Genomic DNA, 27,683 nt, shown 5'->3' with positions numbered 1-27,683 from the left:
GTGTCATTTTGGTGCCAGGTACAAACCTTTTTATTTTCCCAGGCTTTTTAATATTCTGCATATTGGTTTTCATGAAGAGTTTTGTCTGATTTGATTTCTTCCAATTTTAAAAGTAAATTGCCCACAATATAAAATAAGTTTAATTTTGCAAGCCACTCTGGGCATTCATTGAAAGTTGCCTTAGCAACCAACTAGCCAAACCAACTGAACTGAAATGGAAAAGGTGTTGTAGATGGGAAAGATCTGAGCACCCATTAATTCTTCTGTACCCATGTGCTCAAAACTGGGCTATCTCGTAGACATTACATCAAACATCTGCTTGCTTTTAAAAGCTCTCACATTACAACGCAGATCTAAAGGAAGAAAGGTGACCCTAACAGATTCTGGACTTCAATGCACAAAATGCATGAAATGCCATGGAAAATGATGAAAATGTATCAGAAGGATTATAGTCATGTTTAAAATATTAAGGTTTGTTTCCATTAAAAGTCCTTTAACTTTGGTTTAAGATCCTGAAATTACTTTCATAAGCTTCAATGAAATTAGTTTCCCCAGCTTCAATTCAGTTAGTTCCATTACTTCACAAGATAAAAGGGTATCCTGATCCTTCAACTAACAGCACAAGGATAACTATGCGCGGGGTTGGTTTTGACAACAGAAAGGCATTAGATTTTTTGGGTGCTGCAGGGGGGAGCAGTAAACGTTCCCTCCCCACTTCTGCTGGCCAGAGCAGCCCCCTCAGGGAAGTTCCATTGCAGGGACGCTCCCAGCAGTGGTAGCAAAATCAGAATCATTGTCAATTGCACGGCACTTTGCAAAACATCATTATTGATTACAATGTAAAAACTTAATGCTTTATGAAGAGAATTACTTCTCACAACAAACTTTCCCACTGAAATAATGGAGAACTTAAAAAGTGCTAAATTTTGGATAAACCCAGCATTGAAAAGCCTTCTTCAAACACTAAATCACAGTCCAATTTCCATCTCTCATTCTGAAGTCTCTTGTTACAGCTGTCCTTGGAATTTATTTTTCCCCAAAGGAGAGGCACCTTGGAGTCAGAAGAAAACAGTATCCATAAAGTCTCTGGAATTCTTCCTCACTGTTTTCTATGTGTTCCTGGAGTTGTTGTCCGGTTTGTTTCTGTTAATAGCCCTGTCTACTCTACCAAGAATAGCTCTTATTGAAATTTAAAAAATTCCTTCCAGTAGCACCTTAAAGACCAACTAAGTTAGTTCTTGGTATGAGCTTTCGTGTGCATGCACACTTCTTCAGATACACTGAAACAGAAGTTGCCAGATCCTTCTATATAGTGAGAAGGTGGGGAGGGGTATTACTCAGAAGGGTGGTGGGAATGGGAGATTGGTAGATAGCTGAGATGAGCCTGTGGACGACTCTTAACGACTGCAATAAGTCTTACAGGAAAAGGCAAGGGGTGAGAAGGTGAAAAATGGCTTAGTCATGTATAATGAGATAAGAATCCAATGTCTTTGTTCAGACCAGGTCTCTCCATGGTTTTAAGTTTGGTAATGAGTTGCAATTCAGCAGCTTCTCTTTCCAGTCTATTTCTGAAATTCCTTTGTAGTAAAACAGCTACTTTGAGATCTTGTGTAGAATGTCCTGGGAGATTGAAATGTTCTCCTACTGGTTTCTCTGTTTTGTGATTCTTGATGTCAGATTTAAAAATTGAAATTAGTAGTGACCAGCAGGGTGCGAGTGCTCTCCCAGCTTCTGCTTACTGGTGGGGGGGGGGACGGGGGACAGGACATGGCAGCTGGGAGCAGAACAGGTGCGGGCACAGTGGCAGACCCAATCAGAGAATCATCTGCATCCACAATGTGCTGCCTTGCCCGCCTTCCTCTCTCTCCTGGTGAGTGGCAGTGAAGCACTGTGTTCCAAAGCCTGGGAAACAAAGCAATATTCCTCTTGTTGCTCCACTACTGCTCCAAAGTAAATGTGGTTAGGATTGCAGCCTTATTTTCTTTATGAGCAACACCTTGAATTTTGGGGAAATTCAGTTACAAGAACTTGGGAGAGAGGTGTGTGAAAAAAGCAATAACCCCCCCCCCCTTCTCTCTTTTTTTAAGTCCTGCCATTTTAGAAGGAAATATCAGGTCACTAGACAGGCACTCAAGCAATGTACCCCCTATGAAGGTCTACGTTTGGTTGCATTTCTTTAAGGTTGTGGGCTCACCATAAACTTTCATATTAATTTACTCACATTATTCTCTCCCTTTAAACCTCTCAAGTACCAGCCCCGGAGAGTAAGCAGGAAATTAATGTTTTTGTTTTCCTTTAAAAAATAAAAAACACCCAAAAAAACCAAACCCTAGCAAAACTTTAACAACATTGTTATGTCAAAATTCAACATACAACCCCTCTCCCCCTTTAAAGATTTACTGCACCGGGTAGACTTTACTAATTCACTATCAAAATCTTGTAAGCCCTGTAAAACATGCTTATACCATAACTCAGCTTATTACAGTGGTACCTCGGGTTACATACGCTTCAGGTTACATACGCTTCAGGTTACAGACTCTGCTAACCCAGAAATAGTACCTCTGGTTAAGAACTTTGCTTCAGGATGAGAACAGAAATCGTGCTCCGGCAGCGTGGCAGCAGCAGGAGGCCCCATTAGCTAAAGTGGTACTTCAGGTTAAGAACAGTTTCAGGTTAAGAACGGACCTCCGGAACGAATTAAGTTCTTAACCCGAGGTACCACTGTATTTTAAGGATGAGTATATAGGTATCCCTGCACCAAAGGAAGCATTTTTCTTTTAAGCCAAATAAAGTTCATTTTTCCACTGTTGTCCTTCCATAGAGAATACTACTGAATGAGTTTAAATACTGAACTGTTAAAAAAACCGAATCAATCAACATCTGAAGGGCCAAAGGTTTAGGAGAGCTGAATAAGTACTCTTTACCACAATAATTGGACGCGGGTGGCGCTGTGGATAAAACCAGCGCCTAGGACTTGCCGATCGCATGGTTGGAGGTTTGAATCCCTGCGGCGGGGTGCGCTCCCGCTGCTCGGTCCCAGCGCCTGCCAACCTAGCAGTTCGAAAGCACCCCCGGGTGCAAGTAGATAAATAGGGACCGCTTACTAGCGGGAAGGTTAACGCCATTTCCGTGGGCGGCTCTGGCTCGCCAGAGTAGCTTGTCACGCTGGCCACGTGACCCGGAAGTGTCTGCGGACAGCGCTGGCTCCCGGCCTCTAGAGTGAGATGAGCGCACAACCCTAGAGTCTGTCAAGACTGGCCCGTACGGGCAGGGGTACCTTTACCTTTACCACAATAATAATTGACTAATGACATCACTCTAGGTTATGCCTACCCCACTGTAGCCAGGTAGAGACAAACTAGTTCTGGCTTGTCAGGTGTAGCAGCATCCGCTGCCTGGTACAAGCTGTAACTGCTATGAAATCCAGTGTAGAATTTGCTGCTACAAGATGTGGAGATGGCCACTGACTTTAGAAAGGGTTACCAGTAATTCATGTAGGGTTGATAGTATTTCTGATAGCTAAATGAAGCTTCTGGGGTTAGTGGCAATGTACATATTGGGTACCAGTGGCTGGTGGTAGGAACAGGGGAAGGGGGGGGACAAACAACAGAGGAGGCAGTTATCTTTCTGCCAAACAGGTAAGCTTTCTGGAAGCATTTGACTGGCTTATGGTGGAAGCAGGATACTAAACTTGACCTAATCTAGTGATGCTAAACTAGGATGTTAAACGTGGCCTAATCTAGTGAGAATACAGCGTGACCTTCCTTAAATTTTTAAAAGAAAATGAAGGCCATTTTATCACTTTGACTTCTTTTTTCCTATTTTACCCATTCCCAAACTCCCTCAACCAGACACCCAGTTCCGCTCAGCGTTACTACATGACTGCTTGAAGAATTCAGTCAACAAAACCAAGCAACTTGCTTAAACAGTCTCCACACGCTTAATGTAGGCCCCCTCGCTTCACAATGTACCACACTACCAAATCCAAGGAACATAAATTTAATTAATCTGTAGCCTAGATTATTAAGAGATGGCAACTTTTTTTTGACACTGTGGCAAAAGTTTTCACAATAAAGCTGTCAATATTTTAAAGTGCCACAAAGCTTTTTTCCTTTTGTTGTTTCTTATGTTGCAACATATGGGACGTGGGTGGCGCTGTGGGTTAAACCACAGAGCCTAGGACTTGCCGATCAGAAGGTCGGCAGTTCGAATCCCCGCGACAGGGTGAGCTCCCGTTGCTCAGTCCCTGCTCCTGCCAACCTAGCAGTTCGAAAGTACGTCAAAGTGCAAGTAGATAAATAGGTACCTTCCGGCGGGAAGGTAAACGGCGTTTCCGTGTGCTGCTCTGGTTTGCCAGAAGCGGCTTAGTCATGCTGGCTACATGACCCGGAAGCTGTATGCCGGCTCCCTCGGCCAATAAAGCAAGATGAGCACCGCAACCCCAGAGTCAGTCACGACTGGCTCTAATGGTCAGGGGTTCCTTTACCTTTACCTTATGTTGCAACATGGCCACCCACCCATAATTTATCATTTGAGTTCCTTGTAAATGGCAGCTTTTCAGTCAGAACATCAGTCTGAAAAAGACGATTCCATGCCTTTTCATAGACAAGAGGAAACATGACACTTATTATCACCTCAGAGTTTTGGATCACAACCACTGTTTTACTCATGAAGAGAGGTTTTTTTTTTTTTGGGGGGGGTTTGCCAATCCTCCTTGGGTCTATTTTGAAGTACATATAATCAGAAATCCAGAAACACACACCTCTCAATGCTTTCTCAAGCTTTTTCAAACACTCTGTTCATCTTTCACTGATGCTACATATGTATGTATAAGAAGCTGACAAGGAAATTCTTGGCCAACACGAAGACTTATAAAAGCTAGCATTTCAAATGCAGCAAGAACTGTTATTTCATTGAATGTGGCTGCCAGTCACTTCTTATTGTTTTGTGCAAGCAGATGCTAAAAGTATATTTCACATTTATTTCCTTACACGTATATGGCTTTCGTTTTGACATGGGCTGTTTTGACATCTGACACTGTTGCACTTACTTCCTTTTCAATATTTATAATCACAAGGAAAAGAAGCTCTTTCTAGCTCCAGCATGCTAATAATATAAATGTGTGCTTATTAGAATTGGCTCTTTGTCAAAGCTTAAGCAATTACATAAATTAAGAATCAGTCCTCACTATTTTTAGAAGATATATGATGGCTGCTGTACAAGTATAATTTACTCCTATAATGAAGTGGCACAGACACATTTGTTTCTTTGAAAATCTGATTTTGCAGAATTCTAAAGCAAACAAGCCAATTTATTCAACTAGGCAGGAAGCCCACACAGATTGCTCCCTGAAAATGCACAGTAAGGCCACACATATATCTGAAGTCATTAGCACCACTATTAACACCATTAACCTTGCAAGCAGAAAGTTCCAGGGGCAGTTGCAAGCACCTCCAGTTAAAGGATCTAGGCAGCAGGTCTGGATCTTCTGTCTAAAGTTGGGGAAAGCCAGCTGCTATCAGTTACCTAGCCATGAACCAATGGTCTAACTAAGGCAGCCTTGCATGTTCAGATCATGCGCACCCCTCCCCCCGCACTCCCCAGTCCATATACAGAGTTCTCTCCAGTCCATATGTGGAGTTATGTATATCAAGATATACAGAACAGGCACCATTCAGAGCTGCTACACGTTTTAAAGACAACCACAATTTGCCAACACACCAGGAAGAAGAGTCAAGACATTCAAATATGGAAGAATAGGTTATATCTATTAAATATAACAACTTGAGGATCTGCAGAACAAGTTAACTAGTCAGATTCAACCAATGTAACCAAATCAACTTAAGTCCGGGCAGGTGTTCATTAAAAGATGGGGGTAATTTTTACCCCTGTGTCCTGGGCAAGTTAGCACTGTGTGCATGCAGCAAGATTTCCTAAGATTCCTTCCTCCCCATTGTGTGGACATTGGGTATAAGAGCCCAACAGGCCCACTGTAGCCCCATTGGCCAACATTCGCCCCAATGTGTCCGTCAGGCCAAAGGGCACCTCCAGCACCCACAGGACATACCTGACAACAGTGACTCAGGGACACCCACAACCCAACCCTGACTCAGTTAAGTGTTCCATTCTTCCTGAAACCCTCTCACCTGCCTGGATTATGCACCAATTAGCCAAAGAGAAGGAACAGCACTGCAACAAATATCAGCCATCAGTATGGAGTAGGCAAAAAGAGAAGACCCAGAGCCAATTAGGGTCTCCCCCAACAAAACAAAACAAAATCCTACTCAGCCCATGGAAAACAAATGAGTAGCCTGTAGGTCCACACTGCAAAAGGGTGGGAGAATGAGTGCCGAATAAAGAAGGAAGGGTGCTGGGCAGAGCATGTTTAAATAGCCTGTCACCACCTCTCACCATTGGGTGAAATCACCCCTAGGGAGATACCACCTCTCCTCTTCTTCCAGGGAATAAGGGGTGCAGCAAATCCACCCCCTCCAAAATGGTGGGAACAATATTAACACATGCGGTAGATGTAGGTTTATCCGCAGCACCTGGTGCGCTTCCATTTTCCACAGCATTCCGGGTTGCCAAGCCTAGCTTGACACCTGCTTCTTCTACAGATGGCCCCTTATCCTTTTCTGTTTTTTTGGTTTGTTTGCTTTTTAATTAAGGGTTAATTAAAGGCGTGTGCCTTTAACAGCAGTGTGACACACAGAAAATTGGTAAGGAAAGCTCACCATATTTTGCATACCTGTAAAAAAATGGAGGTGAGAGGTTCTGCCAGCACAGATTCCATTGTGTCTGCCTGTTGCTGAAGGGCAAATGAGCAGGCACTGTAAAATGTTGGCAATCTAAGGGTTAACTCCATCCACCTTGCCTAAATCAACATGCGTTTAAAACTGATATGCGAAATATGAGAGTAAAATTTCCAGTACTTGATGGACTTCTTCAGTAGACAGACAAGTGGACTCTCTGTCTGGCTTTAGGTATCTACTTTTTGAAACAGATTAAGCATATGGATGAATGCATGTTTAATCGTTACTCTGGCAAATGAATAATCAAAGCACCATCAATAACCTCTCCTCTCCCTACAACCCAGCATGACAAAAAAGTGCATATACTTGCCTCACCTTATCTTACCAGCCTCCAAATTTCCCACACAAAACCAAGAGCCCCCATGCTGAGAGCCAATCCAGGATTTTCAAGTGCTTCTCAAATTCAGAAGAGGCTCTACAAACAAAGGAGGGCACTACATATTTTTAACAAGCTGCTAGGTGGTGGTAGAGTGGCAGATGACAGCAACCGGAGCAGAACTAAATTATATTGTGTTAATATAATTTAATAGCTTTCCTTTCAACTGAATCGAAGAACTTTGGAGGCAAGAATCAAGAAATGCTTCGGTTAGACTGTTCAGATTCTGCCTTCCTCTCCTACAGCTATTGCCACTTCTGAAGCAAGTCGACTCCCATGCTATTGCATCAGGTATTATTTACCTACCTGTATCTGTTTGCTGACTGGTATTCGGAAAACTACAGCTGTATCCCAGTCTCTGGTTGTTTCCCTCCCCATCGCCCAAATTATTTCCTTTGACACATCATTGCAATGTTCTAAAATGGCAAAAAAGTGCTATAATCTGTGTGCTATAGAGACCCTTTAATGCTTACCTTGGTTATAAGATTATAGCCCATGACAGCATTTAGGCACTAGATGTGAAAGTACATATCTAGACATAAATAATTCCTTCATTTCACCACGGTGCTTTTGTGATGTTTGGTGCTAAGAGACAGCAGGCAAGCGATAAGCCTGAACAAATCCTGCTCCCTGACACCGCTGCTTAGCTCTAATTACAGTTGAGGAGAAGGTTTGCAACTTGATTCCAGTAAGAGGACAGCCTACTTGATGACATCACCAGACCAAATATAACCTAAAAGCCAGACACTGTAAGATTTCTTTATGTTTTGTTTCTTCACACAGGTTCAAGCTGCTGGAAATTCCCCTTCATGTTTTTTTTTAAAATAAAAAAACCACTTAACAACTTCTAGAACAATCCATTGAAATCGCAGCTCTGCAAAAGATGGTGTAATTTCATTGCATTGTTCTAAAGAGTTGTTGGTGAAGCCACAACTATATAAGCAGCAGCAGCAGCAAGTCAAGGCAATGGCATTTGGCAACTCATGTTTGTGCAAGAATATTTTTGGATTTTCTGGTGGGGAGTGTGTGTGGATGAACTTGCTCTAGTGGCCCTGGTAGGTGGTATCTGCTTGGCAGCAACCAAAGGGAGGGCCTTTGGGGCTGTGGCATCTTTTCCTTGAAATAACCTCCCTTCTAAATTAAGGCTGGTGCTGACAACGATGGCATACTAACATCTGTTGAAATGCTTTCTCTTTGTCCTTTGCGACATTGTCATGCTAGTTGACAGTAACATGCTTGTTTTGGACTACTGTTGGCTTGCTATTTTATTCTGCAAGTAAGACTTAATGCTATTTTAATGTACCTTGTGATGTTTACAGGAAAGGTAGCATGGAAACAGATCGGTTAAATAAATAAGAATATAGTATGTAGATACGGAACAGGGAAAAGAGTTTTCATGAATCCTGCAACAGTGCACCTAAGTTTACTCCATTACTGCACGGGGCACATGCTCAAGAAGCATTAAGCATAGTTGTAAACTTGTGAAGAGCTCATTAGAGTCTTGCTGTCTATAAATTTACTGGAGAGATCAGGTGCTAAGTAGGATGAAGATTAATGGGCAATATAACCAGACAAGAAACCCAAACGACCCCTTTGTTTTTGTTTCCTAAAGTACTCATGACTGAAAGGTCTGGGAGTCTTTTACAACTACATTATACTGAGAAACATACTCAGGGAGGTGCATTATGGGGCTTCAGGGAGAGCTGAAATGACTTAGTTGCTTGTTTGTTTGTTTGTGTGTGTGTGTGTTGAACAGTTTTCTGTTTTTAGCTGATGCAACTATATTTGCATTAATGAATGAGAGCTTCTTTTTGACTTGCTGGATGTGGCTTAATCTCCGATGCGGCTTTCCTCGTCATTTTGCTCCCCTCACTAAACCTCAGTCTCACTTGCACTCAGTGCCATTCCGAATGGCTGTGCGTATGTTTGCCACATTGCCATAATGATATATCTGATGCAATGACATAGCGAACACTTATAAACAAAACCACATGAATTGCCACAACCAAGCAGCGAAAGCTACAGTCAGCAAAGACGAAGGAGGAGAAACTATTACAGTGGTGCCTCGCAAGACGAAATTAATCCGTTCCGCGAGCCTCTTCGTCTAGCGGTTTTTTCGTCTTGCGAAGCAACCCTATTAGCGGCTTAGCGGATTAGCGCTATTAGCGGTTTAGCGGCTATTAAAGGCTTAGCAGATTAGCGGCTATTAAAGGCTTAGCGGATTAGCGGCTAAAAGGCTATTAGCGGCTTAGCGGCTTAGAAAAGGGGGGGGAGCGGAAAAAAATTGGAACACTTGCAAGACATTTTCGTCTTGCAGAGCAAGCCCATAGGGAAAATCATCTTGCGAAGCAGCTCAAAAACGTAAAACCCTTTCGTCTAGCGGGTTTTCCGTCTTGCGAGGCATTCGTCCTGCGGGGCACCACTGTCTTCTGAGTGAGTGAGGTTGAGGAGGATTAGAAATTAAAAAATGATAGAATATGCAGAGTTAGCAGGTTTAACTAGTAAAATAAGAGAAGAACAGGATCAAGTATATAAAGAGGAATGGAAAAACTTTGTGGAGTTATCTGGAAAATAATGGTAAACACGTGAAAACGTTAGCAGGATTAAGGTAAATTCAACAGTATAATATAAAATAAAGGAATAATAAAGGGATAGAGAGCTAAATGCATATATATGCAGGAATGGTGGGAAAATCAAAGGAACCAGGAAAGGGGAAGAATGGAAGTCGTAAATGATTACATCATTATAAAGTAAGATATGTACGAATGATTTCAATGTGAATGTGGTTCTTGAAATTGTAAGAATGCAAATAAAATTTAAAAAAAGAAAAGAAAAAAGAAAATATTATTCTGAGAAGAAGCACTAGCCAGGGGACCAAGGGGCCACCAAATAGCATGAAAACAACATGAATATTCAGTGAGGCAAGAGAGGCGGTATATGGCAGGGGGAGAGACCAACATTAACATAAACACAGTTAAAATGCTGCTGATTTGGGCACACAACACATTGTACACAGTGTGGTGTAGTGGTTAAGAGCGATAGACTCGTAATCTGGGGAACCGGGTTCGCGTCTCCGCTCCTCCACATGCAGCTGCTGGGTGACCTTAGGCTAGTCACACTTCTCTGAAGTCTCTCAGCCCCACTCACTTCACAGAGTGTTTGTTGTGGGGGAGGAAGGGAAAGGAGAATATTAGCCGATTTGAGATTCCTTCGGGTAGTGATAAAGCGGGATATCAAATCCAAACTCTAATTCTTCTTTTGAATGCTATATAATATAGGAATCCTTACTTCAATGAGGCAGTAACTACGCATTGCCAGGGATGCGTGAATGTTACTAAAAACAACTTTGTGTTTCACCCTCATTTCTCCCTGATAATGTGTTGTTACAACAGGCAATGTGATGTGACACAATGTCATGGTCTTCATGGTTCTAAGTTTCCTCAGCCCACAAGTGGCCGCCCGTTAATTTGGGAACGTAATGATATCATAGGTAAAGGTAAAGGGACCCCTGACCATTAGGTCCAGTCGTGGCCGACTCTGGGGTTGCAGCGCTCATCTCACTTTATTGGCCGAGGGAGCCGGCGTACAGCTTCTGGGTCATGTGGCCAGCATGACTAAGCCGCTTCTGGCGAACCAGAGCAGCGCACAGAAACGCTGTTTACCTTCCCGCCGGAGCGGTACCTATTTATCTACTTGCACTTTGACATGCTTTCGAACTGCTAGGTTGGCAGGAGCAGGGACCGAGCAACAGGAGCTCATCCCGTTGCGGGGATTCAAACCGCCAACCTTCTGATCGGCAAGTCCTAGGCTCTGTGGTTTAACCCACAGCGCCACCCGCATCCCAATGACATCATATGATGCAGATTATTTTATTATGCATTATTTGGGAAAGGGAGGAGGAGAAGCAGGAGGAGATGCAGACCTCTTATTTCCAGTAGCAGCTCCAACCTGACTCACATTCACTGAGGATGAAAGTGAAGAAACTTTCCTGCAAGGTAAAATTTGACTGCTCCTTTTTTAAAAAGGAAACGGTACCCTGAAAGTAAAACAGCCCTCGCCTGGTGCCCTCCAGAGGTTTTGGGGTAGTGCTGATGGCTACTGCAGGGTGAAACATCTGGAGGCACCAGGTTAGCAGAAGCTGAAGGAAAACGTGCTTGTTGTAGTAATTACAGCTACCTTGGTTTTCATTCTGCAACTAGCCCATTAAAATACGCTTAGCCAACAGTTGTTTGTTGGTGAATTGTGACAAATAAATATTCCATGTGAAATATTGATAACATCGTATCACAAAGCTAATGGGACTGACAATACCCAGTGGATCAATATGCCTTTTACTTTACTAGGAAGATAGCCAACAAAATAAATGTTAACAGCTTTTATTTATGAACATTTTAAAACCTAGATTATGGGCACTTTAAATTTATGTAATACTGCTGCAGTAGATTTTAATTTTAAAAGCTTTTAGCTGCTGTAACACCCCCTCGTTTCATTGTCAAAGTGGGCATTCTTTATTGTGTGACTTATTAAAGAGTCAATAGCACAAAGCAATATTTAATGACACCTTTATGATTTGACTCCTCATGTAGACAACAAAGCAGCAACACAGACTCTATGGGAAATACCATGGGAGTGCCACTAAACACTTTAAATTAAAAGGGGAGCTTATTTAGTCCAAGTTCAAAGTCATAATTTGCCACTGATTAATAATTGAAGTATCTCCCAGTAATGGAATACTGATAGGCAAAAATATTTCAGCGGTGCATTCGTTTTGACCATGAATAGCTTTTTAATATCCATTTCTGAGAATGATACGAATAGAAATTTGAGGAACATTGACAAAAGGGTTGTAATTCTAGCCCAGTTATACAGTGGCAAGTTCTGTCCATTCTAAAGCGGAGGTTTATGCACAAACATTTCCATGCAGATCGGAGCCACAGTTTAGACTGATTTTTATTTTTGTCACCACTGTGTGGTAGAGTCAGGACAAGTTTACCATTTCTGGATTTTTATTTAATATCGGCACATGGTTTTTGAACATGAGCTTCATGAAATGCTATTAGACTGCATCAAACACAGTCACAAAACAAATGTGGAGCACTGCTCAGGGATATCGGCCAGTGTTACAAACTGAGATTGTGAAAGGGTGAAAAGGCTTGACTCTTAGAAAGTGTCAGCATAAATATGCAGGTAAACCTATAAATAGGTATCTACAGATTAAGGGTTACTTCAAACATCACTGTCGGGGCAAGTGTTGGGAGCAGGTCAGACATAACTCACAAGGTGTCAGTGAAGTTAATTCTTTATTCACAGACACAAAACAACTCAGGCCTAGTGAGCAAAGCAACTCTTCCCAGTAGATCTTGCCCCAATGAGCCATGACAATCACTCTTTTATTTAACTTCTAGACTTTGACATAGAAAAATCACACGTTAGATATGTGTAGATAGTCACAACCAATTTTCCACTTTAATTGGTCTTGGCTGACATGAAATAGATGTGCTTGCAATCATCGCACAATATAATCAATATGTGGATTTAACTTTTGTTTTCTTGCACAAATACACTTCTCACATAGACAATGCCTAACTCTTGAAGTAGTCTTCAGTATCCAGTTCTCAAGACTGTGAACAAAATTCAGTTTACTTGGATCTATCTAGCCTTGGCACAGATCAAATGCTACACAAATATCACCATGTACATGTCACAGACTTGGCAAACACGAACTGCTTCCTCATACAGTATTAGGGTTGCCATATTTCAAAAAGTGAAAATCCAGACACAAAAGTTGAGCTTTTCTCTTCTTCCTTCCTTTTTGGCCAAAGTTGTTGAACTTTTTTGGTTTTGTATGATCTCCCACTCATCCAGATTTTCCCAGACATGTCAGCGATTTCTGCCCAGATGCTGTTAATGAGGGCCGATGAGGGGAAATTGCAGATGTATGGCAACCCTTTACAGAACCCTATACAGTATTATTATTATTAGTTATTATTATTATGTTATTAGGTATCAAGCATCTAATTACAAGAAACTAACGATAAGGAAAGAAATGAAAGAAAGATAAGATGTCTAGCATGTTGAATGTTATGACTGATGAGGGAAGGCTAAAATATGCATACCCTGAGTAAGTGATCATGAACTGAGGACGGTGATAAAATCAATAAAGAGGTTTGCTTCCTTCCCAAGATTATAAAGAAGGAAGATAAAGAAAGGAACTGAGAATAATGGAATACAATTTAAAAGGAGATTTATAATCAAGCTGTATGAGAAAAAAATGGTGGAGAATTTGATTAATATTTCCATTATAATAGCAGTGGGGTGTCACCATATGCTCTATGGAGTCAAATACCCTGTAGAATTACTTAGCATGCTTTCATATAGCTTGAGTGAAGCAGCAAATCAACAAAGGGAAAGTCTATCTAATCCACAGATTACTTCAACTGAACCAGTACAATTTCACTCCTTTCAGTTTATGTGTACTTGGATACAGGGGGGGGGGGACCTGCGGAAACGTACAGTACACAATAATTGCTTTTAACTTAATTCCATGGGTTTTATTGGAACTAGAGCTCTTTAAATCCAAGTACATTATCTTGTTTGTGAAACACAGTATTTAAAGATGTATTTCAAAAGATTTCAGCATCATTTTCAGTTGTAAGTTAAATATGAAAAAGATAAAAATGATAGGGATAAATTAATAAGGCATTTATCCTCCAAGCTTTACCTGCTGGAATTATATGTTCTCCACAACTATTTAAGGTGGCACTGTGCTGAAACTTGTCCTTCAGTTTTGTGAAACGTTTATTTTTCTGTGGAAAAGACTTCTGTTTCTCTGCCTCACTGTCAGGACATTTGAAAACATCTTTAGAATATTGGTGGGTGTGGGGCGGAATGAGGGAACTGTCAATTTTCCTTCCCTGTTTTTTGTTTTCCCAATCTTAAATCCAGTTCTCCACATTTCCATGGCAAGATGCATTAAAAAAAAAGTCATGATGGAAATTTGCCAGCATTTTAGTGTGAATTTGTATGATGTATATGCTTAGATGCGGTGTTGCTTAATATACACATATTTTACAAAACAATTTCCCCAAAACAATGCATTTTTGCATGTTACTTTCACTAATAGATGCATTTTTATGGACTCTCCGCCTGAGTATATGCATTATTGTACATGTTACTTAGTTGGAGAACGGCACTGAAAAATTCAGAGAGGTGTGAAGTTTGAAGGACAGCTGTGTTTCAGTTCGCACCTTGTTTCCAAAAGTGCAAATTAGGTGAACTCACATCTAAATGTGAATGGAATCAAATTTCTTCCCCATTCCTAGTGTGGGGCTTTGAGTTTACTTTATCATCACTGTGAGGTGGTATGTATGTTGTTTTTTTTCCTTTCCAGTAAACATTTCCCAGCAGTTTGCAGTCTTACCAGCTGCTCCCACTTTCTGATCTGAAAGAACCTTTCTGGGAAGGAGTTACCATGTGATATTTTCCTCTGGACATTATTCAAAGTACTAGCATGCAGGAAGGTTTCAGAGTGCATGGTTTGCAGAATGAAAGGGCAAGCACAGAGTCCCCCTTGCCACATCAACAATCCTGCACCCCACCCAGAGGAATTTCACCAAACGTTTCTCTGCCCTCTGATAATTTTTGAACCAAATTATTTTTTTTGTCATGATAGAGAATGGTTGAAAATGCCCCCCCCCCGCCGAAAACAGGATTTTGTGGGGTGGGGCACAGCACTAAATAAAGGTGCAACGGCCTTGTCGTCTTTAGCATCTGGCCCCCTTACCTGTAAGAGTGCTCTGAAGTTACAAAATAGGAGGTACAGTGGTACCTTGGGTTTGCATACATCTTGGTTTGCATACACTTTGGATTACAAACACGTCAAACCCAGGAGTACGTGTCCCGGTTTGCAACCTTTTTTCAGATTACAACCCATTTATTTATTTTTTTTGGGATTACAGTGGTGCCCCGCAAGACAAACGCCTCGCAAGACGGAAAACCCGCTAGACGAAAGGGTTTTCCGTTTTGGAGGCGCTTCGCAAAACTAATTTCCCTATGGGGTTGCTTCGCAAGACGAAAAAATCTTGCGCGTCCCCGCGGGTTTTTTCCGCTCCCCCCCTTTTCCTAAGCCGCCTATCAGCTGTTCCGCTGAAAAACCCGCTTAACAGCTGATCACGGAAAGCCGCTAGACCGCTGTAGCGCTAATCCACTAGGCTGTCAATGGGCTTGCTTCGCAAGACGAAAAAACCGCTCGACGAAGAGAATCGCGGAACGGATTCTTTTCGTCTTGCGAGGCACCACTGTACGAACAAATTTTGGGGGGAGGCCCCATTGGTGAAGCATGCCTTGGGTTACAACCGGTTTTGGTTTACAAACGGACCTCCGGAACAGATTATGGTTGTAAACAAAGGTACCACTGTATCGGGGATGTTATTCATAGCTTTCCTCTGGTCTTAGCCACACCTAATAGGAAGCAATTTTTCTTGTTTTGCTTCTAAATACATGTGCTAGAGATTCTGGCCTTGTGAAATAACTGTAAAAGAATTACTGATGTGGAAAAAGTTTAATTTCTTGCTGCAGTGGATCACAAAATGACTTTTAAAATGCAATCAAAGGAATAGTTTTATAAGGTTTTCTCCCTGGAGAAAACAGACTCTTCCATGCTCTAATCACTGCTTGTGCATATGCATATGTGTGTATACATACTTACATACATACATAGTTCCACAGAGAACTGATGTTGTATTTTACATATGGGTGGTTGGTTGGTTGGTTGGTTGGTTGGGTGGAGGGAGGTAAGGCAACACACACATACATGCAATGTTATCATCTACACTCCCTTTTGCCAAATCACTATATTTAACTAAAACACAGAGCCTAGGGCTTGCCGATCAGAAGGTCGGTGGTTTGAATCCCCGCGACAGGGTGAGCTCCTGTTGCTTGGTCCCTGCTCCTGCCCACATAGCAGTTTGAAAGCGTGGCAAAGTGCAAGTAGATAAATAGGTACCGCTCCGGCGGGAAGGTAAACGGTGTTTCGGTGCGCTGCTCTGGTTCTCCAGAAGCGGCTTAGTCATGCTGGCCACATGACCCAGAAGCTGTCTGCGGACAAACGCCAGCTCCCTCGGCCTACAGAGCGAGATGAGCGCACAACCCCCGAGTCGTCCACGACTGGACCTAATGGTCAGGGGTACCTTTACCTTTATGTAAAATAAACAATGCGCAAGAGACTGGATTGACAGTATTAATTAACACCGCCCCCTCCCATCCCATGGACAATATTTCATAGTTAGTTTGATGAAATAATTGGGGCAGCCTCAGAGGCTGTCACAATTTAAAGCCATACACTATAACTATTTCCCCTGGACTATGCAAAACATCTTGAAGCCATTCACAAGCAACAACTGGAAAACAAAAGCAAACACCACACTTAAGATAAAATAGTGAAAGAACAGGCTCACCACTGGCACCATTTTTCAGCGCTTCAAGTATTTGCTAAGGTGTTTTAAGTCCTCCCAGATGGAATCGGACAATATGAAACACAATGCACCAACTGCCGGAGACACCTTTAGTTTAGAGACGTCTTGAAAATCTCTACCACTGCACTCATCCAAAAGACAAAGATGAATACAATACAGAAGCAGCCAGAGGTAAGGTCAAAGACACAGGTAGTGAAGGTTTAGGTGCACCGTCCATGTGTAGGGCTGTAGTGGAAAAATTACTCTTGGAGGGCGAGACTTTCCTAAATAATATCCACTCTCCATCACACGAACTGAAATGAGTAACATGCCTCACATATTACGTCAGGGTCAGCTGGAGACTGCATGGCGGACAGATGCACTGGGCTTGAAATGACTGCATAGATGCAGAGGCTTGCTCTAAAAAACCGTGTGTGTGTGTGTGTGTCCAAGGAGAGCATGAAGCAGAAACTTAACCATGCTTACTCAGGGCCAGTCAGATGGGTGGGATATAAATAGTAAAATTATTATTATGGAACAGGATGTCTCTATTTGCATCAGAGAAATGTTGAAGGTTATCCCTTCGTCCCTCTCCCAGTAACCATCCCTTGTTTTTTCTCTTTCTTAGAAGAAATAGCTTCCATTGCATGTGTGTGAAGCACTGTAAATGCACCATCTCCTGATGTACAAAGAGCCAGCTCTGGAGGTAGGGGGCGTGTTCACTGGGAAAATGGCACAGGAGGCGAATACCTCTCAATACCATCATCGTAGTCCAAAATGGAAAACCCCATGGCTGCGTTTTGCATTGCCTTGTGTAGTTTGGCCCTAACAGAAAGACTCTAGGAAATTTAGCTATTATGTAGATGACTGCTCTATTATGTGTGTTTTCGAGTTTCAGGGAAAGCTCTTTTCAAGAAAAGAATCGCATAAACGCTGCTGTCCAATGATAATGGATTAGCACTATGAATCCCCCCCTCAAAAAAGAAAAAAAAAATCCATTCATTGCTAGCAGTTTTGCCTAGTGCTTTTGTACAGGCTGAAGTGCACAGAGCAAAGATAAATGTGGGCATCTTGGCATTAAGGTTAGTTGCAGATGTATTTGTTTTTTTAAATAAAATAAAAATGTCACCCTTTTAAGGTACCCATTTCTCATGGCCACACCTTGGCAATATGTATTGCATATATGAATGATCAGATATGTTTAATGATTTCTAGTCTCACTGTTCAAGACCTGGATGTACTTACCCTAAAGAGGAATGCAACATTTGTAGCAAGTGCTTTTCAATTTTTTTCCATTACGGAAGTTAAACAGCATTTTCTTGCGAAACCAAAAAAAATACTATCATGTGCAATTTATGTAATGACGACGATTGCATCTGCCTTATTCTCTGGTATGTTTTCTACTTTAAAAGCATCACATGAAATACTTCAGGGATAGGTGTAGTGCCTATTATTGTCTGCTAGTAACCTCTTGTCCTGGCATCTGTTGTGTTGCTATCAACAATAACTTGAACACGAGATTTTTAGGTGACAGCCTCAGTGGCTATTCTTTTGTTGTTAAGACTCTCTGTTGTTATGGAGACAACCGAGTAGACAAAGAGTGATTTTCCTGCACAAGAAATGCTTCTTACTTAGAAGAGATTATTCACTCTGCCATATGCTTGCTGAAGCCTGATTCATCCATAGGAGGTCACATGAAATGCAAGTCTGGGTTTAGCTCCACCCAATACACTGCAAGCCAAAATTGTGTATTAGCATGTGTGAGCAAGTCCCCTACATTAAAAAAAAATAAAAAAAATCCAATGAAATAAATATACTCCATCTTTCAGGATAGAGATCCTTCCAAGGTGGCTTAGAAGTAAGAGTCAATTAGCACCAGATTTAGGGCAGTGTGGGCGGTTCCCCTGCACAGGGCGCCAAGCCAAGGGGGTACAAAATTGAGATGATGCATAACTGAGAAGATCTATTTGGGGGTGCCAGATTTTGGCCTCACATGGGGCACCGTATTATGAAGGATTACCAAAGTCCACCCCTGAGTCAATTACATATTAAAAAAACACAATCTACTATATATTTAACAGTACCACTACTTGCCAATTCCACCTTACTGAATGACCACAATACTCAGATTATAAATGCACCAGGATTTGCACCAGCGATGTCACAGAAGATGTGCACCTCAGTTGTGTAATGTTCATGCAGAGTATATTGGGTGCTGGCTCCATGATAATAATATTTTCAATGTGACCTTCCCTGCCACACAAGCTGCCAAGCGCAGCCCTTAACCTTGCCAATACTTTAAGCAGCTGCTTCTCAGCCTGGCTAGAAAACTGACCCATTTGTAAACAATGGCACTTGAGGTGCTTGTCCATTTTTATTCCATATACATTACTATGAGTTCTTGAGGCTTACTCTCAAGTTTGCTAAAAAGTATTTATAAAAGGGAAAATAGGCCCAAGACTGAAATAGGTTGTTCAGAAGGGCCCTCAACATAGTTCAAAGCATGTTGGGCTCAATAAAATAAAGAAATTGTGGACCAAAGATTTATTGATGGGCTGGATTGCTCTCCTCCTCTGCTGCCCTTCCCAGGCCTCATCTAGTTTTCGTATGGAACAGCTTGGAAGCAAAATGTTTTCCAAACTCTGCAAGCCAGTCTCAGCCAGCTGCTCTCCCATCCATCCCCTTGCCTCCTTCCCTCTCTGTAACTGAAAGCCAGAACCACCTGCCTGGTTGAGAAGCAAGTTCAGCTTTCTAGGTGATATTCCACCAACCTGTCAGCCAAAGAGAGAGAAAGAAGAGAGGCAGAGCCTCTGGCACTCTGCTTCTTTCATTTCCACCCTCGCCCTCCCTCCTTGGAACCAACTTGGGGAAAGATTCCTCTCTTGTCTCCACGGTCACTGACGCCTTCTCTGATAGACACCAAGCTCTGCCATAGGTCTGCTTGGTTCTCATCTGACTCATAGCCCCAGCTGCCACTTCCTGAGGCCTTATTTCATTAATAATCAAGCAATGAACAGGTCGTCTTGCAGTTATTATTCCAGCATTTTTTTAAAAATGCATTGCCTGTTTCATTCAAGTGTCAATGGCTTCAAAAACAGTCTTCACTGTTCCCAGTTTCTGAATCCGAATCACCTTTTCTGCCAGCCTTCTCTATTAAAGCATAATCTTCAAAAGTAACACTTTTATTCTTCCAGAAAGGTAGCTATGTTAGTTTGTTCAGCAAATGCACTAATTAGACCCACACCACCTTAAAGACTAAAATACTTACTATGGCATATCATTTCGTGGACATGTACCATGAGATGCAAATAGACTCTAGTTCTTAACAGTTTATGCTTAAATGACGTGGGTGGCGCTGTGGTCTAAACCACTGAGCCTCTTGGGCTTGCTGATCAGAAGGTCGGCAATTCGAATCCCCATGACAGGGTGAGCTCCTGTTACTCTGTCCCAGCTTCTGCCAACCTAGCAATTCAAAAGCATACCAGTGCAAGTAGATAAATAGGTACCACTGCGGCAGGAAGGTAAATGGCGTTTCCGTGCGCTCTGGTTTCTGCCACGGTGTTCCGTTGCGCCAGAAGCAGTTTAGTCATGCTGGCCACATGACCCAGAAAGCTGTCTATGGACAAACACCGGCTCCCTTGGCCTGAAAGCGAGTGAGCGCCGCACCCCATAGTTGCCTTTGACTGGACTTAACAGTCCAGGGGTCATTCACCATTTACCTTTTCTACCTATGCCTAAGTGAACCTCTAGACTTGAAGGTGGCATAATACACTCTTGTTGTTTTTCTTTCTTAAATCTCTTGAACTGGGTTTCTTCTTCGTTTTCAAACTCCTTCGGTTTTTTGGCTTCTTGGAGAACCTCATCAGATTTATAACCATTCCAAGTTGTTGGAACTGTTTACACAACCATCTTGATAACTGCTACAGATTCCTCCAGCCTTCTTGGCCCTTTAAAACCTTGAGTGCTAGGGAAAGCATTTCTACCTATGCGAAGAGAGGCACTTGATATTTTTTTTCCTGACACCCCACCTTACTGCAGACCCCAGACTGTTCCACAGGGTTTCCCAATCAGGTGTTCCACCTTGAATAAGCCAATACTGGATAAAATTTCTTACCTATAGGCCCTGAGAACTTAACGGATGTTCCTTGTGAACAAGAAGCAAACCTGAAATGCAAAATTCTTCATGAGTAGAGCTGTGCATCAAATTTTCCAGTTTTCATCTTCTTTGAAAACATCAACTCTGTTAGTTTTTCAAGGTCTAGTAACCTCCAGATGAGTTGATCATAACAGCACTTTGGTGAAAACACCGCTTGATGAATGGAGATGACCACATGGAGATGGTGGTTACAGCAACTAACCTTAAATAACTCTTCTCTGAAGCTTCTGTTGAATTAGAACCATTGCTGCCAATGATGTGTTGTTGTTGTTGTTTAAAAAAGGAATTTTCCTATTTTAAAAATGAGCTCTTTGAGTGGAAACTGCCATGTCACACATTTCAAAAGCACAGGGTTTTGTTGTTCTTTAAGAATTATTACAGCCCTTGGGTTGCATGATCTGAATGCTTCACCACATGAACACATTCCTTGTCCACGGAAAGCTAGTATATCAATGGAATCTGCTATCTTCTTGACCTGCTAACTTTCTAATAATAATAATAATAATAATTTATTATTTATACCCTGCCCATCTGGCTGAGTTTCCCCAGCCACTCTGGGCGGCTCCCAATCAGTGTTAAAAACAGTACAGCGTTACATATTAAAAACTTCCCTGAACAGGGCTGCCTTAAGATGTCTACTGAATGTCAGGTAATTATTTATCTCTTTGACATCTGATGGGAGGGCGTTCCACAGGGCAGGCACCACTACCGAGAAGGCCCTCTGTCTGGTTCCCTGTAGCCTCACTTCTCGCAATGAGGGAACCGCCAGAAGGCCCTCGGCGCTGGATCTCAGTGTCCGGGCTGAACGATGGGGGTGGAGACGCTCCTTCAGGTATACAGGACCGAGGCCGTTTAGGGCTTTAAAGGTCAGCACCAACACTTTGAATCGTGCTCGGAAACGTACTGGGAGCCAATGCAGATCTCTCAGAACCGGTGTTATGTGGTCCTGGCGGCCACTCCCAGTCACCAGTCTAGCTGCCGCATTCTGGATTAATTGCAGTTTCCGGGTCACCTTCAAAAGTAGCCCCACGTAGAGCGCATTGCAGTAGTCCAAGCGTGAGATAACTAGAGCATGCACCACTCTGGCGAGACAGTTTGCGGGCAGGTAGGGTCTTAGCCTGCATACCAGGTGGAGCTGGTAGACAGCTGCCCTGGACACAGAGTTAACCTGCGCCTCCATGGACAGCTGTGAGTCCAAAATGACTCCCAGGCTGCACAACTGGTCCTTCAGGGGCACAGTTACCCCATTCATATATGCAGGGTTTTTTGTTTTTGTTTTTAATGGGCTGCACTGAAACATGTAGTGGAAGTGTCATAGTTCCAGACTTGTTAAACAAGAATGCACATACGTACCTAAGGTGACAGGGAAACAGAAGAGTGCCAACGATTACTGCAAGTTCTGACTTGTACGTGTAAAACACTCTGTATTATAAAAGAGATACCTCAAGGGTGAAACATGCAGAGAGTAAGTCCTGTTAGAAAGCAGCATTGCTTGGCTAGTGACATACTACTGCTGAAAGCTGTGTACCAGGTGCTGCCTCTGACCACCAACAAAAGGCTGTCAAAGCCAATTCTTATCTGTTTGTTCAGGTTTCCTCAGGCTGACAAGGCATGCGCTCCTGTGTAATGTGTTTGTTTAATGGAACAGATATTGTTGATGCAATCCTGATAGAAAAGCTCATCCCTGCCTATTTCAAAAAGGCAGCAAATCCTCAAATACCATGTTATCTATTCTGTGTGAGCTACCAGACCATTTAAATCAGTGTTGTGAAACATAAGATAGATCTTTCAGACCGGTCGCATTTTAGCTCCTGCCATTAAAAAGGTGGCTTATTGGAAATCTCTTCACTGGAAGAGAGTGGGCATGAGCAGACGTTTAATGCAGATTTAAATGCATAAAATATTATATCATGTTGTACAGGTAATCTGCATTCCGTTTCATTTGCTTCCTGCATTGAGAGATTTATTAGGATGCTGAACCGTGAATCTGCCATTGGCTCTCTCTCATCCCCAGGACCAACCGAATACCATGTGTGACTGAAAGCAAGGGAAGTTCTAGTCTCAGTAGCAAGATTTGGCCAAATAAATAAAAAAATAATTGTCCAGTAGCACCGTAGAGACCAACTAAGTTTGTTCTGGGTATAAGCTTCTGTGTGCATGCAGAAAAACTTAGGTGGTCTCCAAGGTACTACTGGACAATTTCTTAATTTTTTAAATTTATTTCAACACGGCTACCTACCTGAATCAAGATTTGGCCAGTTAAAAATTGGATGTAAATGGCAGCTTGCAGAATGAAATGCCAAATTTCTTATATACAGAAAACAAAGGGTGAAAACATCCTTTTTTGCCTTGCCCTGCCCTTCCTGACTGCCAGTCAGGAAGAAGAAGAAGAAGAAGAAGAAGAAGAAGATAATGCTGGCTGCAATCAAATCTCTAATGTGCCCTTGTGCTTTCGGCTGTCTTTCCTTTCCCTTTGTTCTGTCCCAGTGCTGTAAGTGGCCAACATCATAACTGAAAAATCCATGGAATCCTAATACTAGCACTCAAGAACACCAGGTGAGAAAAGCCATTTAAACTGTGCAATACTATAGCTTCCTCTAAACTTCTTGTATTAGCTAGGACTTCTCCACCCACCACCCCCAGTGCTTTTCTGGAGAGATCCCCATAGACACTGCCTGCAAACCATTTGGCTCCATTATAAACTTTTGTGTTTGCACACAGGTAAGTGTTTTGTGATTTATTTTCCTTCTGGGGAAAAGGTATTTCTATGTAAATGCAATATTGTGAAAAACCATCATATTTCATAATATTTTGAGCAAGGATCATGTATTTTATTTTGACAAAAACAAATCCACCATACTAGATTGGCATTGGGGAGGGGGAAAGGAGGAATGGGCACTCGATTTGTCGTGTGTTGATGCTGCCAAATGAGTTTATCTACTGCATTTCAGAGCAGCCACACCTGTAATTCTTCGCTATCACTAAAGGGGTGGGGTGTTGCATGTACCAGGCAGAGGGCCTTCTTGGTAGTGGCGCCCTCCCTGTGGAACGCCCTCCCACCAGATGTCAAAGAGAACAACAACTACCAGACTTTTAGAAGACATCTGAAGGCAGCCCAGTTTAGGGAAGTTTTTAATGTTTGATGCATTACAGTATTTTAATGTTTTTTTGGAAGCTGCCCAGAGTGGCTGGGGAAGCCCAGCCAGATGGGCAGGGTATAAATAATAATATATTATTATTATTATTATTATTATTATTATTATTATTATTATTATCTGAAATAGGTGTGGGAAATAAAGACTGAGTAGTATGCAGAACTTCATACAGTTGTACCCTGGATCCCAAACACCTTGCGAGTTGAAAGTTTTGGCTCCCGAATGCCACAAGCCTAGAAGTGAGTGTTCCAGTTTGTGAACGTTCTTTGGAACCCGAACATCTGATGCAACTTCCATGGCTTTTGATTGGCTGCAGGAGCTTCCTGAAGCCAATCGGAAGCCGTGCCTTGGTTTCTGAACGTTTTGGAAGTCAAATGGGTTCCGTTCAACTTCCGACGTACCACTGTAGACTGAAAGCTTGAGTGTCTGTGCATCCTCATTACAGTTTTGCTATAGCCTCCTCTGCTATAGGAGGCTACAGCATAGACTAAGAACAGGTTAATTTACAATTGTGTCAAAGCAACTGGAGAAAGGGCCTCTATAACATTTGCAATGCATCATTCACTGCTAGATTCCCATTTCCTAATGGGCAGAACCTGATCAGAGGTGTGAACCACAGAAGGTAAGGGCATGCAGAAGGTCTCAGTTACAATTCCTAGCATCTCCAGATAAGGCAAGTAAAGAATCCCAGTCTGAAACCCTGGAGAGCTGGTGCCAGGCAGTGTTCGCAATACTGAGCTAGCTAGACCGATGGTCTGACCTGACTCAGTAAAATGCAACTACCTATATTCCTATGCAGTGCTTTTTTTTCTTTAAAAAAATATTTAGGAGTACTCTCATTTTGCCTCAAGAAAACCACCATTTTATAGTTCAAATCAGGGAAAATAAATACAGTAAATGGACAAAAGTACAAAGAGTCACAAAATGTTTAGGGGTATGCGTACCCCTGCATCCCCCCAGAAAAAAGCACTGTTCCTATGTAAGAGTATGCCCACTGGAAAGGAGGGTAACTAACTGAGTTGTAATGAGACTTTCAGCAGAAGTGTAGCTCTGGAAAGAGGTTCCCTATCTTTGCAGCTGTTACTTTCTCCTAATTTTTTTTTTTATTTTTTTTTGGCAGAGATTTCAGGCTGAAATCCTCTACCACTTACCTGACAGTGAACTCCAGAGCAAGGAAGCTATATCAACCCAGCCCTGTGTCCAAGCTAGCAGGTAGCTTAGTTTTTTTCAAGAGCACACACACACACACACACACACACACACACACACACACACTTATACTGCCTCTATTTATTGCTCCAGTTTGCTAAACATCTGCTATGCAAACTACCACACTGGGAAGATTTATCATTAATTCCTAGAAACATCCCTCCAGCTAAGGAAATGGGACACTTCTTGTCTTATGGAGGTAGGAGATAATATGGCTTCTTGCTCAAGCGCTTCCTCCATCAATCAGAATTCCCTAGTACAGTGGTACCTGTACGCTTCAGGTTACACACTCCTCTAACCCAGAAATAGTGCTTCAGGTTAAGAACTTTGCTTCAAGATGAGAACAGAAATCGTGCTCCAGCGGCGCAGCAGCAGCAGGAGGCCCCATTAGCTAAAGTGGTGCTTCAGGTTAAGAACAGTTTCAGGTTAAGAACGGACCTCTGAAACAAATTAAGTACTTAACCCGAGGTACCACTGTATTTGTGCTCTCACTTTTTTTTCCCGGACCTGTCTCATAATCTCCCGTCAGTTGTCCAAAAGCTGATCTGTAGTGTTTTTGTTTAAAATACTACTATTTTTTGCCTGCTCTACAGTGGAAACATTTTTTTTGTTATATATACCATCCAATCAAATAAAAGAAAACAGGGAGAAGAAAGAAAGAAAGAAAGAAAGAAAGAAAGAAAGAAAGAAAGAAAGAAAGATCTTTCCATGTGATGCAGTTACTGTTGACTCTTCTGGGAAATGCATCTTTAAAAGGAGGGGAGGGAAGAACAGGAAAAATACAGTGCTATTAATGAACCAGCTGGTGAATAAACAGACACCATTCTCCGAAGCTAAAAATAAGACTTCTGCGTAAAGAATGATATGAGGGATATTCTATCCGCCACATCTAGTTCCAAAAACAGATTAACACCCTGATCCTGAACACATTGCATAGCATTAAGTGCCGCTGAAATCAATGCACCAGTCTATCCGAGTGCTGTGTTTAGGACAGAGGTGTAAATCACTAAAAATAAATGTATGAAAGAGTCATCCTCCAAAATGACAAGATGCCATTTGAACAAGCTAATGATGAAGGAGAGATGTCAGTGCAAATGGAAGACTTTCAAACAAGCTGGTGTCAAAGATTGTATCCAAACCAGGGCTCTTGCCTTCAGATGAGGTCGTGGATTGGATTGGGGAAGGGGAATATTCTGTACGGCCTTAAAACTTCCAGACTCACTCCCAGGGCTTTTCCCCCCAGCCGGAACTCAATTTCTAGAAAAACAGCACTGCTCACACCCAAGGGGCGTGAAAAGTAAAAACCCTGGGAATAAATTGCCAAGAACTACACTGAATGAGGTGGACCTAGGCTAAGCAATCCAGAAGTGAGTCGAAGTTGGGAAAGACAGGTTAATAAAGATTTCTCTGTCTCACTTTAACAGCATTTAATTAATAGCCCGGGAGTACCAAATGCTACAGCTTTGTTCAAGCTAAATAGGTGTGGGTCTTGACACTGCATAGAATAGAAATTTTGGGTAGCTGCACTGAGCTACCCAAAATACAACAACAACAAAAACAACAAATTATTATTATTATTGTATTTGTTAGTCACTTTTCTCACATAGCAACTTACGTTGAAAGCAATTAAGATCCATTTAAACACAGCAATACAGATAAAAGGCAGGCCTACAGTTCTCACCTTGCTAAAAGAGGCTAAAATGCCATCAAGTTGAGGGCCAAAAGCCAAGGTAGCGACAAAAGTACCAAAAACTAGATAAAGCTAGTGCCATACATGCCTTCCTGGTGAGAACATTCCATAAGCATGAAGTAACAACTGAAAAGGTCCATTCTCTTGTTGCCACCAGAGGTAGATTTAGGGCAGTGCAACCAGCTCAGCCGCACTAGGCGCTGAGCCTAGAGGGTGCTGCAGGGTGTCACACCTATGATGTAGTAAAAGGTAAATGACCCCTGGACAGTTAAGTCCAGTCAAAAGCAAATATGCGGTGCAGCGCTCCTCTCACTTTTCAGGCCGAGGGAACAGGCGTTTGTCCACAGACAGCTTTCTGGGTCATGTGGTCAGCATGACTAAACCAATTCTGGCGCACAACAAAACTCCGTGACGGAAACCAGAGTGCATGGAAATGCTGTTTACCTTCCCGCCGGAGCGGTACCTATTTATCTACTTGTACTGGCATGCTTTCGAACTGCTAGGTTGGCAGAAGCTGGGACAGAGCAATGGGAGCTCACCCCCTCACGGGGATTTGAACCGCTGACCTTCTGATCGGCAAGCCCAAGAGGCTCAGTGGTTTAGACCACAGCGCTAACTGCTGTAGATTGAGCAGAATGGACAGAGAGGCTGGGGGCACTGAATTTTAACCTCTTGCAGGGCACTGCTGGAGTTTGAAAGACCAAAGTCCATCCCTGTTGGCCACCCTCCAGACCACCTGTGGAAGGGTACAGGAAGAAAAGGCTCAGGTGATTGTGGCAGGGTCCAAGCATGTGTGAAGAGGCAGTGTGGGTTCTGCACTGCGTAATGATTTA

The 27,683-nt window shown here is 42.4% G+C and overlaps 1 protein-coding gene across 10 annotated transcripts in view; it reads right to left on the bottom strand.

Annotated features, from left to right (window-relative positions):
- The window catches only part of ZNF385B (zinc finger protein 385B), a 189,251-nt gene that overhangs the window by 80,409 nt on the left and 81,159 nt on the right, over positions 1-27,683 (bottom strand). The window contains exon 1 of one of the 10 annotated variants that reach the window (XM_082200999.1): positions 16,644-16,899. The exons of 7 other annotated variants lie outside the window; for them this stretch is intronic. The gene's annotated coding sequence lies outside the window, so the exon portion shown is untranslated. Of the gene's footprint in view, positions 1-6,146; positions 6,285-7,661; positions 7,780-16,643; positions 16,900-27,683 lie in introns of those variants that run through there. 2 more of the 10 variants (XM_082201001.1, XM_082201000.1) reach the window with 2 other exon arrangements.

This window comes from Podarcis vaucheri (assembly GCF_965113315.1).
Source record: "Podarcis vaucheri genome assembly, chromosome: 1".
Lineage (NCBI taxonomy): Eukaryota > Metazoa > Chordata > Lepidosauria > Squamata > Lacertidae > Podarcis > Podarcis vaucheri.
This window is presented reverse-complemented; position numbering and strand designations above follow the sequence as displayed.